Genomic DNA, 17,269 nt, shown 5'->3' with positions numbered 1-17,269 from the left:
TTAAACAATTAATCAGAATAAAAAACATAGCTGACTGAATTTCCCACAGGCCACTGAAAAAATGGCGCAACAGGTGCTCGCATGAACTTCCGGTTGCTGCAAATTACAATTAGAATATATTTTAAAGTATTTCTAAAAAGTAAACAATTGTCATTTTAATACCAGTGAAGTTTGGAATAGTAATTCATAAGGCCTGCAGGCTAAACATATTTTTATTGCCTCCTGTTTCTCCTTTATGAGTAAAAAGTATATGGAAACTGTACATGCACTGTTGTGGTTCCCTGCGTTTCTTTTACAATGTACAGCATTGATGAGCAGAGCCGGGTTCATAGCAAATTGCACCAAATTTAAAAGTATTTATTGTGTTCATTAAGATATGGGTTAATGTTTATTTTTCTTTACACAAGAGTTATTTGTTATATGTTCATTTAATATATAATACGAACTTAGGTGCTACCTAGAAGGCAGAGCTCCCTTGAAAAATCACCAGTGCCCCTTGAAAATTAAAAAGAGTGCTGCTGGAATTATGGATCTGTTTTAGGAAGTTTATGTTCTTTAAGATCTAATATGAACTTAGGTGCTACCTAGAAGGCAGAGCTCCCTTGAAAAAGTCACCAGTGCGCCTTGAAAATTAAAGGAGTGTTGCTGGAATTATCTGGAATCCGTTTTAGGAAGTTTATGTTCATTAAGATCTAGATTCTATTAAAATTTTAAGAATTGATGATAATTCATGATTTCTGAATGAATGTCTTAGAATGCATTAAGATTAAATCTTGACATGCGAAAACTCTACAAGTATGCTATATACGAACTAAAGAAAGTTACGGTTCTATTTAGAAGGAAGAATGTGTCCAACTTTAATTAAGGCAAAAATACTGCTATGATAGACGTCTGGTATGGGAGAATGAAAATCATTTACATGTACAAAGCTTGTTTAAAATCCAAAAGACTAGCCATCTTTAAAAGTTAGTGATGAGAATTTTACCCAGATAAAATCACTGTTTGCCGAAATTCTCGAAAACTCCTGTTTTATTTACTGAACTGCTAAGTTAACAGTCTATGACATTTTTATGGTTAATCTTTTAGCACTACTGGTATAGAATAGGAATGGTAGTAGGAGCCTTTTTGATGTTTGATAATTCATAGGCAATAGGGATTTTTTTCCTAGTAATAAACTCTGGTCAGTGATTTTTAAGCTTGTGGATGAAATATATGTGAACGGGAAGAAGAGCATTATGTGCTTTTCACAGTTAAATGCCTGTATATTTTGATCCCAAAACTTTTTTAAAAGTAAGTTTTATCTACAGACCCGACTCACTAACAAAACACTTGTTAAATTTCCCATGAATGACTTTATTTTTTACAATGCTTTTAAAACTCATCATAAATAAATAAAAACTGAAATAAAAAAAAAAACAACAATAAAAAAATGCATCTGCTGAGGATCGAACTCCCGACCTTTGGTTTTAAAAGCGAACTCGCTAACCACTGCACCAATGTGAAAGTATGACGTCATCAGCTCAAATATAAGTATATATAATAAATTTCAGTTATGGAAGCGTGATGAAAATCGTTTCGCATTGAAAATATTGTATTTTATCTGTTTTTTCTTCGTAAAAAATGTATTTAGCACTAAATTCTTATTATCAAACGCTTATTTACATTTTTATTCAACGTTCAAAGCAGTAAGCGAAACGTTTTTGTCAGCCGTAAACAGCAAGCGTCTACTGACGTCTTACTGATTAATTACTATGAGCATTGTGTGCTGGAAGAAACCCGAACAACACCGATTCCAAAAAAGTACCACGAATTTTCAACTCGATAGTAATTCTTTACACAGTTTTATTCATTTTGTTTTTTTCACACGTTTAACCGTAATGCGACGCTGTCGGCGCCGCTTTGCGGCGCCGGTAGCTCTGCTATTAAAATTTTTATGAATTAATGATAATTCATGATTTCTGAATGAATGTCTTAGAATGCGTTAATGATGAGAATTTTACCCAGAAAAATCACTTTTTTGACGAAATTCTCGAAAACTCCTGTTTTATTTACTGAACTGCAAAGTTAACAGTCTATGACATTTTTATGGTTAATCTTTTAGCACTATTGGAATAGGAATGGTATAGTAGGAGCCTTTTTGATATTTATTGATAATTCATAGCCAATAGTTTTTTCCTAGTAATAAACTCTGGTCAGTGATTTTTAAGCTTGAGGATGAAATATATGTGAACGGGGAGAAGATCATTTTGTGCTTTTCACTGTTCAATGCCTGTAAGTTTTGATCCAAAAACCTCTTCTTTTTAAAAATAAAAAAGTTTTATCTACTTACTACTGTATAGACAGTTCTACAATGGAACCTGACATCACTAACAAAACACTTGTTAAATTTCACATGAATGACTTTATTTTTTTACAATACTTTCAAAACCCATAATAAATAAAAAAAAAAAAAAAAATGAAAAAAATGAAATAAAAAAGAAATTAAAAAAAAAAAAGACGCTTCTGGTAAGGATCGAACTCCCGACCTCTGGACTTCAACGCGACCTCGCTAACCACTGCACCAATGTGGTAGTATGACGTAATTATACAAATATAAGTATATATAATAAATTTCAGTTATGGCAGCGTGACGAAAATAGTTTCGCATTGAAAATATTGTATTTTACCTTTCTTTCTTCGTAAAAACTGTATTTAGCAATAAATTCTTATTATCAGGCGCTCATTCACATTTTTATTCAACGTTCAAAGCAGTAAGCGAAACGCTTTTGTCAACCGTAAACAGCAAGCGTCTATTGACGTCTTACTGATTAATTACTATGAGCATTGCGTACTGGAAGAAACCCGAACAACACCGATTCCAAAAACTTACCACGAATTTTCAACTCGATAGTAATTCTATACACAGTTTTATTCATTTTCTTTTTCATACGTCTAACTGTAATGCGACGCTGTCGGCGCCGCTTTGCAGCGCCGGTAGCTCTGCTATTATAGCAGTCGGTTATAAAAGCTCTTCTCGAGCTTATGTTTCTTGTTAGGAAGTGTCTTGGTGTACGGATCCGTACCTCTAGAATCTGAATCTTATTGATTCTAGAGGTACTGATCTGTACCTCTAGAAAGCCTGTTAGGTGTTTTCAAGGGGTACGGACCTCCTTTTTCTAGAGATTTAGGGTTATTTATATCTTAAATTTTGTTGAAAATGAAATAACAAATAAGTCGTAACCAGACTTCACTTAAAACTTGGATCTAATTGGTTTACAGAAACCAGCGTTCACCCGATTGTTTACCTTCTCTTTCAAAACCTAAATAACCGAAGAACTCCAAATGAATACACTGTTCCGTGCCGATTAGTTTGTTGTCAAATAAACTGTTGATAACAGCTAGATTAATGAATGAATCTATCCCTTATAAATGAATTCTATTTGAAATTCAGCAAATAAATAAATAAGGCATAATAATATGCATCAATTTATTTTGTTATTTAACAAGGTATAATGATAATTCAATTGTTTGTGAAAACGGCCCATGTATCTCGTAACGGCTACCAAATGTGTGAAAAACATGAATACACTAAGGGTTAATTATCAATTGAAAAAAGTTTTTTCCCCAACATATTTAACATTATTTTATTTAATCTTTATATCTTTTTTTCCTGCCAGTTTGAATCCTCGATCGTGATCAGATTTATTTGGGATTCCTCAGTTATTTATAATATTTACGTTCTGAAAGAAAATGTAACAAATCGGATGAATGATAGTATCTGTAAACCATTTAGATCCGAGTTTAAGGTGAATTCTAATGAAATGTTATTTGTTATTTCATTTGCAACAAAATTTGAAATGTAAATTACACTTAATCTCTAGAAAAACGGAGGTCCGTACCCCTAGAAAACCCCTAACAGGCTTGTCTAGAGACTAGAATCAGATTCTAGAGACACTTCCTTCTTGTTATGATATGTCTTGTAGACTTTAAAATATATCTTTCTTGAATTACCGTAGATTCCCATATATAATGCGCACCCTCAGCGTTCGACACTAACTTTTTTGCCAGGTATCCCAAAGGAATACCTGCTGGGAAATTTAGGAATCCTTACTGAAAATTAGGAGTCCCTGATAACAAAATGTGGTAAGAACATGAAAAAACTAAAATCTAACAAACACAACTGTTTACAGTACTATATGTATTTTATTTCCACTTTATTTCCATTTTACATCAGTGACAACAATAGCTTGTATGACTTTTGCTGTAAAAGAATAATGTCATTTCTGTCCAAGTCCTCTTCCCCCTCATCTTCATTACCATTGTTTTATTTTGCACATTGCCTAAAAGTGGGTGGGGTTTAATGTTTGCATGCTTTTATTATCAGCAAATTCTTCTAAATAAGAGCTGCTTTGGCAACAGTGATCATATTTTTCGTAAATGCAGACGTTTTATTGGCTTTTTATTTCAGTTTGTACTAGAAAAATCTTGTAAGAAATGATAAAAATGTTCGAAAATGTCGGTCTAGAAAACGAGTGACAAATACGAAAAACAAAAGTAACAGTTAAAGTTCTTGAAAAGAGAACTGTTTTAACTTTATTTTCTCATTATACCACGTATAATTTCTGCTTATTTAATTTGTTTTGCCCAAACAAAGCCTCGGCAATGATAATAAATTGGTTATAGACCGTAACGGCCAACCGGCTCATGTAATCGTATCGAGCACACAAAATGATGGTACAAACACGATAATCTAAGGCTGCATTGTTTATCAATTAATTTGTAAACATTGATCAATAAATACCTTTGATAATGACAAGGCATATTGTACTAAATACAAACCTCGAGATAAGCAAGTGTCATTTGGCGCGTGGCGTGACTGACATCTGTCGGTAGCTAATTAACATACGACGCTCCGCCTACTGCCATATTTCCGCTTGTGCTGGCGAACAATATTGAAATTCACTGGGATTTTGATTGACAGGGGGCAGAACTATCGAACTTGGAACGCATCTAAGTAAATTTCCGCGAGTCAAGCCGACGCACGTGCCATAATTTATGCGGGTAAAATACGAGTTTTTCTCGATTTTAGCGGGTCAAAACCCAGGACCTAGGGTCAACTGAACGCCCTGGCTTAGCAAAAGACCGATGTTTGAGCGAACAAGACTGGGGAATTTCATTTTTTTAGAATCATATTTTATCTGAAAATCAAGAGTCCCGACGGAACACCGAAATTGTGAACTTTAGGATCCCTTGCAGATTTTTGGTGTCCTCGGGATCCCGGGACACCGTTAGTGTCGAACGCTGCACCCTGTATAATGCGCACCCCAGATTTTCGCCCAAAATCCTGGAGAAATAAATAATTTTTGGTCAACTTTGAGGTGGATGGAAAACGAAAGTTACTAAGAGTTTACATCGACACCAGTAAAAAATTCTACCTCCGTGGCGGAGAGCAGCATCGGTCTCGCAGTACTACCAATTTTTGTTTTCTCGAAAATAAAACTAGTAAAATATCGTTATATTTGTTTTTTTTCTTTTTTAGCTCACCTGTCACAAAGTGACAAGGTGAGCTTTTGTGATCGCGCGGTGTCCGTCGTCCGTCGTCCGTCCGTCCGTCCGTGCGTCCGTCCGTCCGTAAACTTTTGCTTGTGACCACTCTAGAGATCACATTTTTCATGGGATCTTTATGAAAGTTGGTCAGAATGTTCATCTTGATGATATCTAGGTCAAGTTCGAAACTGGGTCACGTGCCGTCAAAAACTAGGTCAGTAGGTCTAAAAATAGAAAAACCTTGTGACCTCTCTAGAGGCCATAATTTTCAATGGATCTTCATGAAAATTGGTCAGAATGTTCATCTTGATGATATCTAGGTCAAGTTCGAAACTGGGTCACGTTCGGTCAAAAACTAGGTCAGTAGGTCTAAAAATAGAAAAACCTTGTGACCTCTCTAGAGGCCATATATTTCACAAGATCTTCATGAAAGTTGGTCAGAACGTTCACCTTGATGATATCTAGGTCAAGTTCGAAACTGGGTCACGTGCCTTCAAAAACTAGGTCAGTAGGTCAAATAATAGAAAAACCTTGTGACCTCTCTAAAGGCCATATTTTTCATGGGATCTGTATGAAAGTTGGTCTGAATGTTCATCTTAATGATTTCTAGGTCAAGTTCGAAACTGGGTCACGTGCCATCAAAAACTAGGTCAGTAGGTCTAAAAATAGAAAAACCTTGTGACCTTTCTAGAGGCCATATATTTCACAAGATCTTCATGAAAATTGGTCAGAACGTTCACCTTGATGATATCTAGGTCAAGTTCGAAACTGGGTCACGTGCCATCAAAAACTAGGTCAGTAGGTCTAAAAATAGAAAAACCTTGTGACCTTTCTAGAGGCCATATATTTCACAAGATCTTCATGAAAATTGGTCAGAACGTTCACCTTGATGATATCTAGGTCAAGTTCGAAACTGGGTCACGTGCCATCAAAAACTAGGTCAGTAGGTCAAATAATAGAAAAACCTTGTGACCTCTCTAAAGGCCATAATTTTCATGGGATCTGTGTGAAAGTTGGCCTGAATGGTCATCCTGATGATATCTAGGTCAAGTTCGAAACTGGGTCACATGCGGTCAAAAACTAGGTCAGTAGGTCTAAAAATAGAAAAACCTTGTGACCTCTCTAGAGGCCATATATTTCATGAAATCTTCATGAAAATTTGTCATTATGTTCACCTTGATCATATCTAAGTCAAGTTCCAAAGTGGGTCACGTGCCATCAAAAACTAGGTCAGCAGGTCAAATAATAGAGAAACCTTGTGACCTAACTAGAGGCCATATTTTCCATGGGATCTGTATGAAAGTTGGTCTGAATGTTCATCTTGATGATATCTAGGTCAAATTTGAAAGTGGGTCACGTGCCGTCAAAAACTAGGTCAGTAGGTCTAAAAATAGAAAAACCTTGTGACCTCTCTAAAGGCCATATTTTTCAATGGATCTTCATGAAAGTTGGTCTGAATGTTCAACTTGATGATATCTAGGTCAAATTCGAAACAGGGTCATGTGCGGTCAAAAACTAGGTCAGTAGGTCTAAAAATAGAAAAACCTTGTGACCTCTCTAGAGGCCATACTTGTGAATGGATATTCATAAAAATTGGTCAGAATGTTCACCTTGATGATATCTAAGTCAAGTTCGAAAGTGGGTCACGTGCCTTCAAAAAGTAGGTCAGTAGGTCAAATAATGAAAAAACGTTGTGACCTCTCTAAAGGCCATATTTTTCATGGGATCTGTATGAAAGTTGGTCTGAATGTTTATCTTGATGATATCTAGGTCAAGTTTGAAACTGGGTCAACTGCGATCAAAAACTAGGTCAGTAGGTCTTGAAATAGAAAAACCTTGTGACCTCTCTAGAGGCCATACCCTTGAATGGATCTTCATGAAAATTGGTCAGAATGTTCATGATGATATCTAGGTCAAGTTTGAAACTGGGTCACGTGCCTTAAAAAACTAGGTCAGTAGGTCAAATAATAGAAAAGTCTTGTGACCTCTCTAGAGACCATATTTTTCAATGGATCTTCATGAAAATTGGTCAGAATTTTTATCTTTATAATATCTAGGTCAAGTTCAAAACTGGGTCACATGAGCTCAAAAACTAGGTCACTATGTCAAATAATAGAAAAAACGACGTCATACTCAAAACTGGATCATGTGGGAAGAGGTGAGCGATTCAGGACCATCATGGTCCTCTTGTTTAATTAAATATTTTGAATAAGAAGAAAGCAACTGTTTCAATATTTCGGAATGGTATCTTTCGAAATGACATGAGCTTCTCAATTCAAAACGATAACAAAAGGTGTGATAGTCTTTTTGTTACGACAAATAGCCAGTAATTGTTGGCAATTAGCTTGTCACCTCGTGTCAATTTTGTTGTTCACAGTTTGATTTCGGTTAAAGATAATATTCGATTTTCTATTAGTATCATAATGTTTGTGAATTTTAATATTTCTTTCATCAAAATACTTATAAATTTATATGAAACTAATTTTGTTTGAAAGAAAAATAAACTACTCGATCTTTTACGGAATGTAACGGCAATCTTGGATTTTAGCGTAGACAGTAAGCGCGGAGAGTAGTTTCCATTTACAAAAAAGGCGAAAATCGGAAAGGAAATTTGTTTTGAAGTTGGAAAATCGTCTATACCTGTGTATAATGCGCACCCACGATTTGGGGGGTGGTCTCGGGGGTCAAAAAACTGCGCATTATACATGGGTATCTACGGTAATCAGTAAGTGAATGTTAATAATCACATGTTAAAATCAGATTAACTACCTTTAAGGTAGGTAGTTCTGCATGTTTGGATCAAAATTTTTTCTGCAATGTAGATTTTGATTAAATTCTGATTTTTCAAAACTTCAGAATATATTTAGAAAATTCAGCAAATAAAATGCTTGATTTTTTGCTAGACTGATTTGGGAAAATTGAACCTTACACAATTTTTCATAATGGGAGTCTATGGGAAAATCACAACTTTCATAGCATTTTCACCAATAGTAATGTTTCTACAATGTAGATTTTAATGAAACTTCTCACAGTTGTAAATAAACATATGGCCTATAATGTGATGAAATAAAATGTATAGGTCCGTGTGCTTAATGTTGAGATATTTGACCATGTTTAAAGTGAAATGCACATTTTACGCTAATTCTAAGACATTATTTCGAAGTATTCAACATGTTATTATCATATTTTAACTTTGGAAAGATAGTAATAGTGCTATTGTAATAATTAAATGTACTCACAGGTTACCTTTTAAATTCATAAATGACGTTACGCCATCACTTCCAGTTTATCAAACATGCAGATCTACCTTAAGGGTGTACTAGACCCAAATTTTATATTTGAAAACATGAGTAAATACTTCATATAGTTTATGTAACTATAAAATTAACAAGTTTATGTGTATAACAGTACTATAAAATAGTTAAAATAGTACATGCTGCATATGCATGTATAGCTGAACATGGTATATTAAATGTTCCCTAAAAAACTTGAAGTTTTATAAACTATGGACTGCATAAAGTTTACTTATGAATGGAGCTCTACATACAAAATTAATTTATATATTTAGTAAAGTTAGAATATATTTGATGAGGATTTTTCTACCTTTGAAGTAAATGTCTAAATATTTTAAAGCTATATCAAGGGTAGAATTCACCTATTTTTGCTCTCACAAATTTTTGCTAGTACGAGAAATATCAACTTTACTTGCAAATTTGATCAACCATTTTCCGATGAATGTACCTTGCTATTTTTTGCTGAGTCACAACAGATTGATGCATACTGTGCATTGAATGCATATTTACAGCAGCTTAAAATCAAAAGTTGAAGAAATTAATTTGTCACTATTTCCCAGACATGCCTACCTTTTGACATTGCAATTTGCAAAAGATTTGATGAAAATGCAGGGATTTTAACAAAGCCTGTAATAGTGAGTATCTGCATATGATGCAGCTGTTTTTGGACATTTTAAATGCTAGTGTTGATCGGTGTGGGTTCGAAACTCATGAGTCAGAAATATTTGACATCTTAGATGCAGGACTAGTATTTAAGAATTTCTTAAACATCAACATAGCTAAAATACATAACTTCTGAACTTTTTTTTCCACTTTTAGCTTTTGCATTCACAAAAAATTGCCACAATATAGAAAGAGTACTCACAGTTTTCATTTTTCACTTTGCTAATTTGAACCTTGTAATGTAATTTAGGTTTATCAAAAGAGACAACATAATGTAATAGATAAACTATAACTTACCATAATTTCTGCCAGTGGTCAGCAAATTAATTGTTATGTCTGTGAAAAAGGAAACAGAGAAGCTCTTCAATCTTGTATATAAAAGACAGGTCCTTCATGTATTTTACACATACAGAAATATTTTTTGCTTATAAATACATATATTTCTTTGTTTACATCAGAGTATTCTTTCTCTTTAGTTAATTGTTAATGCACTGATTAGCAAATAATACTAGTTGTAGTTATTCTTTGAGAAGGACATTAGCACATTGTGACAGTTTGTAGAGAAATTGTAACATCTCATTAACAAAGGTGTGGATGTGCTAACTGACAGTTTTTGTGGCATATGCTACTTGCAAAAACATGTGTTCTTTATTTATTATTTAAAAAGCCAGTACAAATTTTTAATGTAAAGACAGGAAATAAGTGGTCATTTAAATTACCTAGAAGATGTTGGCATATATAATTATTATTCATAACTTTATCATGACATCACAGTACATTAGGGGTTATAATTGACCAATCAGAGAGCTGCATTTTCGAGTACCTGCCAGTTTCCACTTGGGTATAACTAAATATATTTACAATGAAGATATAGTGGCTTTAAAAATAAATATCAAACTATTTTAGAAATCAAATAAAAAAAATTCAGTGCACATGCCCCAGATGACACTACAAACAACAAAACTTTGAAGTTTCATTGAAATATTATATTGATGTAATACCTTAATTTTAGTTTAAAGTTTGAGATTTTACACAGGGAGTCTATGATAAAGTCCGAGTAAAATGTAATCAATACCCAAGTAAAATAAGTATAATTCCACAATGTTTTGGACATGTTAAAATTATGAATACAACGTTTTTTGCTAATACATACCTAGAGAAAATAGCTTTAAAGATAAAATTAATTTACTGCTGTTCAAAATTTATGAAAACTTTTCTCCTAAACTATCAAAGCTATTGCTTTGAAACTTGCAACTCTTGTTCACTATCATAAGCTGACTCTGTACAGCAAGAAACAGAACTCCATCCTGCTTTTTGCAAGAATTATGACCCTTTTTGGACTTAGAAAATCAGATTTCTTGGTCAAGTTTTGTGTTTAGGTCAGCTTTTCTCCTAAACTATCAAAGCTATTGCTTTAAAACTTGCAACACTTGTTCACCATCAAGAGCTGACTATGTACAGCAAGAAACATAACTCCATCCTGCTTTTTGCATGAATTATGGCCCCTTTTAGACTTAAAAAATATCAGATTTTTTGGTTAAGTTTTGCGTTTAGGTCAACTTTTCTCCTTAATGGTCAAAGCTATTGCTTTAAAGCTTGAGCAGTTATTTGCCATTAAAAGCTGACTGCACAGCAAGTATCATAACTCTACATTGCTTTTTGCAAGAATTATGACCCCTTTTGGACTTAGAAAATCATGGGTAGGACAATATTTCTATTATACAGCGTCTGCACCCACAAGGCAGTGCTCTTGTTTCATTTGTCTGTCCTTTGAAGTATCCATATGCCTAACACAGTTATTTGTCTTAATGCAAGTAGGGTAGGATACAAAGTAGATATTATTCCATAATGGTAACATGATTCCTGGGCAGATGCAAGGTGTCTATTTCATGATAATTGATTAAAGAATAGTTTGTCTCTTATACATTATTTGACATGTAAATATTAGTACCAGTATTTACACCCCCATGCTGAGTCCTGGCCTCCTAGTGACCTTGTAGATCTTAAAGAAATTAGCAGTTTTTAGATTTTTTGGATGCCTTTGAAAATTAAAAAAAAAAGACAGTCTCAAAAACTTGCATGTATTGATTTGAAACCTTGTAGGATGGTTCAAAAACTCATTTTACACCCCAATGGTGAGTCCTGGGCTTCCTAGTGACTTTGATCTTTTGTTTAGAAAAATAGAAATTAATTGAAAAATAAAGAAATAATCTAAAGTCCTGATATTTAACAATTTCAGTTTATCAGAATGTGAAGCTATGCACCTCCACTTATCAAAATTTTAGTTTTATTTGCAATAGTCTTAAAAATATATGAGTATAAAACAGAGCATGAGTCCAATTGCCCTTGGGCGAGACACTCTCTGATGGTGGCCTTGTTAGCCTTAATGAAGTAGAAGACCCCTATTGTTTTTAGGGTCAGTAAATCTAAGGTCAAAGTCACAGGGGCCTGAGCCTTGAAAACGGTTTCCATTCAATAAGTTGAGAACCACTTGACCCAGGATGTCATATGCTACTGTATATTGTGTTTCAAGGGTCAGGTGAGTGACTTAGGGTCAATATGCCCCTCTTGTATGTCTCATTATTTTTAGCTTGACTATACGAAGTATAAGGAGAGCTATCCTACTCGACCCGGCGTCGGCATTGGCGTCTTTCCGCGTCCCCACCTTGGTTAAAGTTTTTTTTATACTTTCTCTTTTTTTCAACTTATCTCTGTAATTACTTGATGGATTTGATTCAAACTTGAAATACTTATTCCTCATCATCATCCACATCATCTGACATAAGGGCCATAACTCTGGCACCAATATTTCATGAATTATCCCCCCTTTTCACTTAGAATTTCAGGTTAAAGTTTTGATGCACTTTCACTCTATCTCTGTTATTACTGAATGGATTTGATTCAAACTTAAAATAGTTGTTCAACATCATCACCCACACCGTATGATGCAAGGTGCATAACTCTGGCACCAATTTTTTATTGATTATTCCCCCTTTTTACTTAGAATTTTAGGTTAAAGTTTTGATGCACTTTCACACTGTCTCTGTTATTACTGAATGGATTTGATTCAAACTTAAAATAGTTGTTCAACATCATCACCCAAACCATATGACTCAAGGTGCATAACTCTGCCACCAGTATTTAATGAATTATGCCCCTTTTTGCTTAGGATATACTTATATAGTGTTTTGATACATTTTATCTTTACCTCTCTTATTACTTTAAGTTGATATTTTTGACATAGATTCAGGCTATTGTGCAATATCTTCATCCACCATTTGAGTCATTAAACACTCCAGTGACAGCTCTAGTTTCCTCAGATGTGCCCAGTTTCACTATCCAGCATCGAAATAGTCGAGCGCGCTGTCTCCTGTGACAGCACTTGTTTCTTGAGTCAGCCCCTTATTGACTTCCAAGCATTTGTCATACAATGTTGACATCGTTATTCCATTATAATTCTGTTAGTACGATTGTGATCGTTGTGTGAATTGTTCTATGTATTTAACCCTTACCAAGTTACCCTGCTAAATTTCTATAATGAATTTGTTCATCTTTCAATTTGGACAGTACCATTAACTGTTAAAAGGAGTCCTTACCACTGCACTGTTTAGCATGATAAGGGTTAATAGACATAGAATGCTTCCTATATTATCTGCATAGACTTTTGATTAATTTTTTTGTTTTTCATTTACACCCCCCCCCCCCCCCCCCCCCAAAAAAAAAAAAAGTGGGAGTGGTTGGTGTTTATTTTTTACCAGAACATAAAAAATGATGTTTGTTAGTAAGTCTGAAACTGAGATTGTTGATAAACTCAATACGTAGGAAATATAAGAGATTGTATTGACAGAGGAAGAGTCCAGTTGCATTTGTTTCCCTTTGTTATATGAAAATTTTGGAGTTTTTTCCAGATAGGGTCAAGTTACTATAAACAAGTATATCAATATCTCATCCACATGTTAATACAGTTTATACAAGGAAAAATAAATATAAAATACTATGTGATCATTCTTTATACAAGACTTACAAGAGACTAAATGAACAAAACTTTTTAGGTTTAAGTCACTTTCTGGTGGCTGCTGCCACCAATGTCAAAAAGCATACTTACTTTGAGATATCAACCAGTTCTTAAAGACCATTCTAACAATAAATTCCAATAACAAGAACAATGACTGAATATTTCCAAAAAGGGAAGATATGCAGTGCTGCCAGGTATGGCGTAAAAAACATTTTATTGTAAATATGGCGACAAAAAACAACATAAACTGAAGTCTATGTTTTATTTAACAAGTGTATGAATACAAAAATTCAAATTTATGGTCAGACCTTGCTGTCACCTGAACTGAAGCAATGGCATTTAGCTAAAGATTGTTCTTAATCACTGTACCATACCATATAGTACAGTCCCAGAGGTCTTGTAGCTAGTAACATAGAAAAGTGGAAACCCATCATGACACAAATGAAAATGCTGCAGGCTCGGTTTGGCTAATCCAGTGGAAGTGTTTGCTACAGTCTTACTATTTGTGGGTTCCAGACAATCTGGACTGAAAAAATTATATGAACCTGCAGTGAGGCCAAAATTAAAATTAGGTTTGTTTGCTCTCTCCCGACCGACCCGCGAAAAACACCGCGATCCGAATTTTTTTATTGGCCCACTGAGCAGAATATTTTTTTATAAGTTCCGATCAGCTGCAGATCGCGAACAGTAACCCAAACTGCATTCACATGACAGAGCAGCACTTTCAATTAACCCCCGAACGTCTATCACTTTCAATTAACCCCCAAATTTCTATCACTGGCCGATAATTACATCAGCCAGTGTGTTTGCATCACAAGGTGTGAAAAATATATTAGATGACTGATGATTGCTGCATTGACAAGCTTTCAAAATTTGTTTCATGTTGCCGACGAGTGCAAAAAACTAATTTTCAAAGGGCCAAATACCATACTTACGTCAGACTGTTAAAATACTTTTCTAGATGTTAAATGCTATTTTTGCTCATACATATCAATAATTATGTTGCAAATAAGAATCAATCTTTTACAGAAAGTGTCATAAAAAGGAAGCAACTATTCACGTGCACAAAGTCGTCTGCTGCAATATTGCTGTCAGTTCTAAAAAAATGTATTAAACCGCAAAAAAACTATGTACAAAACTGTAAGAACCTCTAGTTCAACATCTTAGAATACTTTTGGTAAATTTGAAATGAGATCTATTGCGCACGCCTGCATTAATATTTACGTAGTGGGTACGTAATTATAATTTTAGCGGGAAAGAAGCACGTGCGTTTCATGACTGATATTGTTTTGCGGAAGGGTTACTCCAGTCTCTTTTTCAGGGTCAATATGAATCAAAAGAGTATTTACAGCAGGAACTATTATTTTCTGGCCATTTCTGGTTCTGAGAAGGGTTACCTGTCTTATTCATTCAATACATCTCTCCCGATTAAACTCGTAGGCGCTGCCACCAAAAGCGTTATGGATGCCGCCATTTTTAGCTTGACTATTCGAAGAACAGGGGAGTTATCCTACTCGCCCCGGCGTCAGCGTGATCGTGAGCGTACCACCCCAAATATTTTCAAAGTCCATTGAGATATTGCTTTCATATTTTGCATACTTGTTTACCATCATGACCCCAGTCTGTAAAAAGGAGGAGGCAACTCTATCAAGCATTTTGAATGAATTATGGCCCCTTTTCGACTTAGAATATGCTTATTGTAATGTTAAAGTTTTACTCATCGCTTATATTATACTATCAAGCACTGAGAATAGTCGAGCGCGCTGTCCACTGACAGCTCTTGTTATTCGATGTCGCCGCGCAAAATTCATCAACTTATTGGATGTTAATTATGAAAATAGCTCAAAATCTAACGTTTCACGATTTGATATACAGACGGTAAACAAAAATCCTGAATTCTGAGCACTAAAATGAATTTATTGCTGTAGCACACTGTAATATATTTTGGCGGGAAAACAAGACACGTGCGTTTCATGTCAATTAAATGTGTGCATGATTTCCTCGAAACATAATAATTATGCAAATAGATTTCAACTTTTAGAGGCTTATGTAAATTACTTTAAGTAAAGTTTCACAAATGTAGATTGTCTTAATTAGCATACAGTATTGACGGAAGGAAATTTTTAGATTGACGTCTGGAGATAGGAGTGTGACTTTTTTCGGTGAATCCTTTTAAATCCTTTTAAATTACATTACCATGGATCCATAGCCTCACAGATATCACTCTCTCTCCCCATACATTAAGTTCGACTGTTAAAAACACACATTAGCAAAATTGAATAAAAAAATTTAAAAAAGTAAAAAATCAACCCTACGAAATGAAATACGTTTTACACCACCAGCATCCTACCCAGACTGAGGTCCACCTCTTTCAAATAAAATGATAACAAGAATTTAGAATTTCAGTCATTGTTGTAAAAAAGCAGAAAGAAGTTTAATTGTATCTTTTAAAATTAAATAGTTTTTTTTAGATATTCGCATAAGTGTCAGCAAATCAGATATAAATTGACATGAGATAATTATGTTTTCATATTTTATTCATTTATCTTCATGAGAAATATAAAATAATTAGTTATAAGTAGCACTGGAATAGAAAAAATAATTTGCCTACCTACCTACCCAACTTCACAGAGTAGGCTCGGGAGACAACAAACAAAGACTTTTTTAAATGTGGCCTGAAAATATTTATGATTTCCTTTCTGAAACGGCAATTTGTAGCAAGTCATCAGATAACAGATTTTATAAACTTTTAAGAAAATTAACTACATTTTAAACTATCTACCCCTATCGAGCCTTGTTTGGGATTTGAGGAAGCCACCGAACTGGCTTACAGAAGGTCGGTGGTTCTACAAAGGTGCCCGCCTGTGATTATCAAACTTTATGTATAGCATCATCATAAGGTCTTTTCTCAATTTTTTAGCTCACCTGAGCACTGCTCAGGTGAGTTTTTCTGATCGCTCAATGTCCGTCGTCTGGCGTCTGTCGTCTGTCATCTGTCAACATTTAGCTTGTGTATGCGATAGAGGCTGTATTTTTCAATTAATCTTCATGAATGTTGGTCAGAATGATAACCTTGATGAAATCTAGGCCGAGATCGAAAATGGGCCATCTCGGGTCAAAAACTAGGTCACCAGGTCAAATCAAAGAAAAACCTTGTGTATGCGATAGAGGCTGTATTTTTCAATTGATCTTCATGAATATTGGTCAGAATGATTGCCTTGATAAAATCTAGGCCGAGTTCGAAAATGGGTCATCTGGGGTCAAAAACAAGGTCACTAGGTCAAATCAAAGAAAAACCTTGTGTATGCGATAGAGGCTGTATTTTTCAATTATTCTTCATGAATATTGGTCAGGATGATAACCTTGATGAAATCTAGGCTGAGTTCGAAAATGGGTCATCTCGGTTCAAAAACTAGGTCACTAGGTCAAATCAAAGAAAAACCTTGTGTATGCGATAGAGGCTGTATTTTTCAATTGATCTTCATGAATTTTGGTCAGAATGATTACCTTGATGAAGTCTAGGCCGAGTTCGAAAATGGGTCTTCTGGGGTCAAAAACTAGGTCACTAGGTCAAAACAAGGAAAAACCTTGTGTATGCGATAGAGGCTGTATTTTTCAACTGATCTTCATGAATTTTGGTCAGAATGATTACCTTGATGAAATTTAGACTAAGTTCGGAAATGGGTCATCTGGGGTCAAAAACTAGGTCACTAGGTAAAATCAAAGAAAAACATTGTGTATGCAATAGAGGCTGTATTTTTCAACTGATTTT

General features: G+C 34.6%; 1 protein-coding gene across 1 annotated transcript in view; it reads left to right on the top strand.

The window, feature by feature from the left end:
• The first annotated feature begins 55 nt into the window (after positions 1-55).
• Positions 56-17,269, top strand: part of LOC128558903 (focadhesin-like) — a 322,592-nt gene continuing 305,378 nt past the window's right edge. The window contains exon 1 of the mRNA XM_053549183.1: positions 56-139. The gene's annotated coding sequence lies outside the window, so the exon portion shown is untranslated. The remainder of the gene's footprint in view (positions 140-17,269) is intronic.

This window comes from Mercenaria mercenaria, chromosome 8 (assembly GCF_021730395.1).
Source record: "Mercenaria mercenaria strain notata chromosome 8, MADL_Memer_1, whole genome shotgun sequence".
Lineage (NCBI taxonomy): Eukaryota > Metazoa > Mollusca > Bivalvia > Venerida > Veneridae > Mercenaria > Mercenaria mercenaria.
The sequence above is the reverse complement of the archived record's forward strand: the minus strand, read 5'-3'. Positions and strand labels throughout refer to the sequence as shown.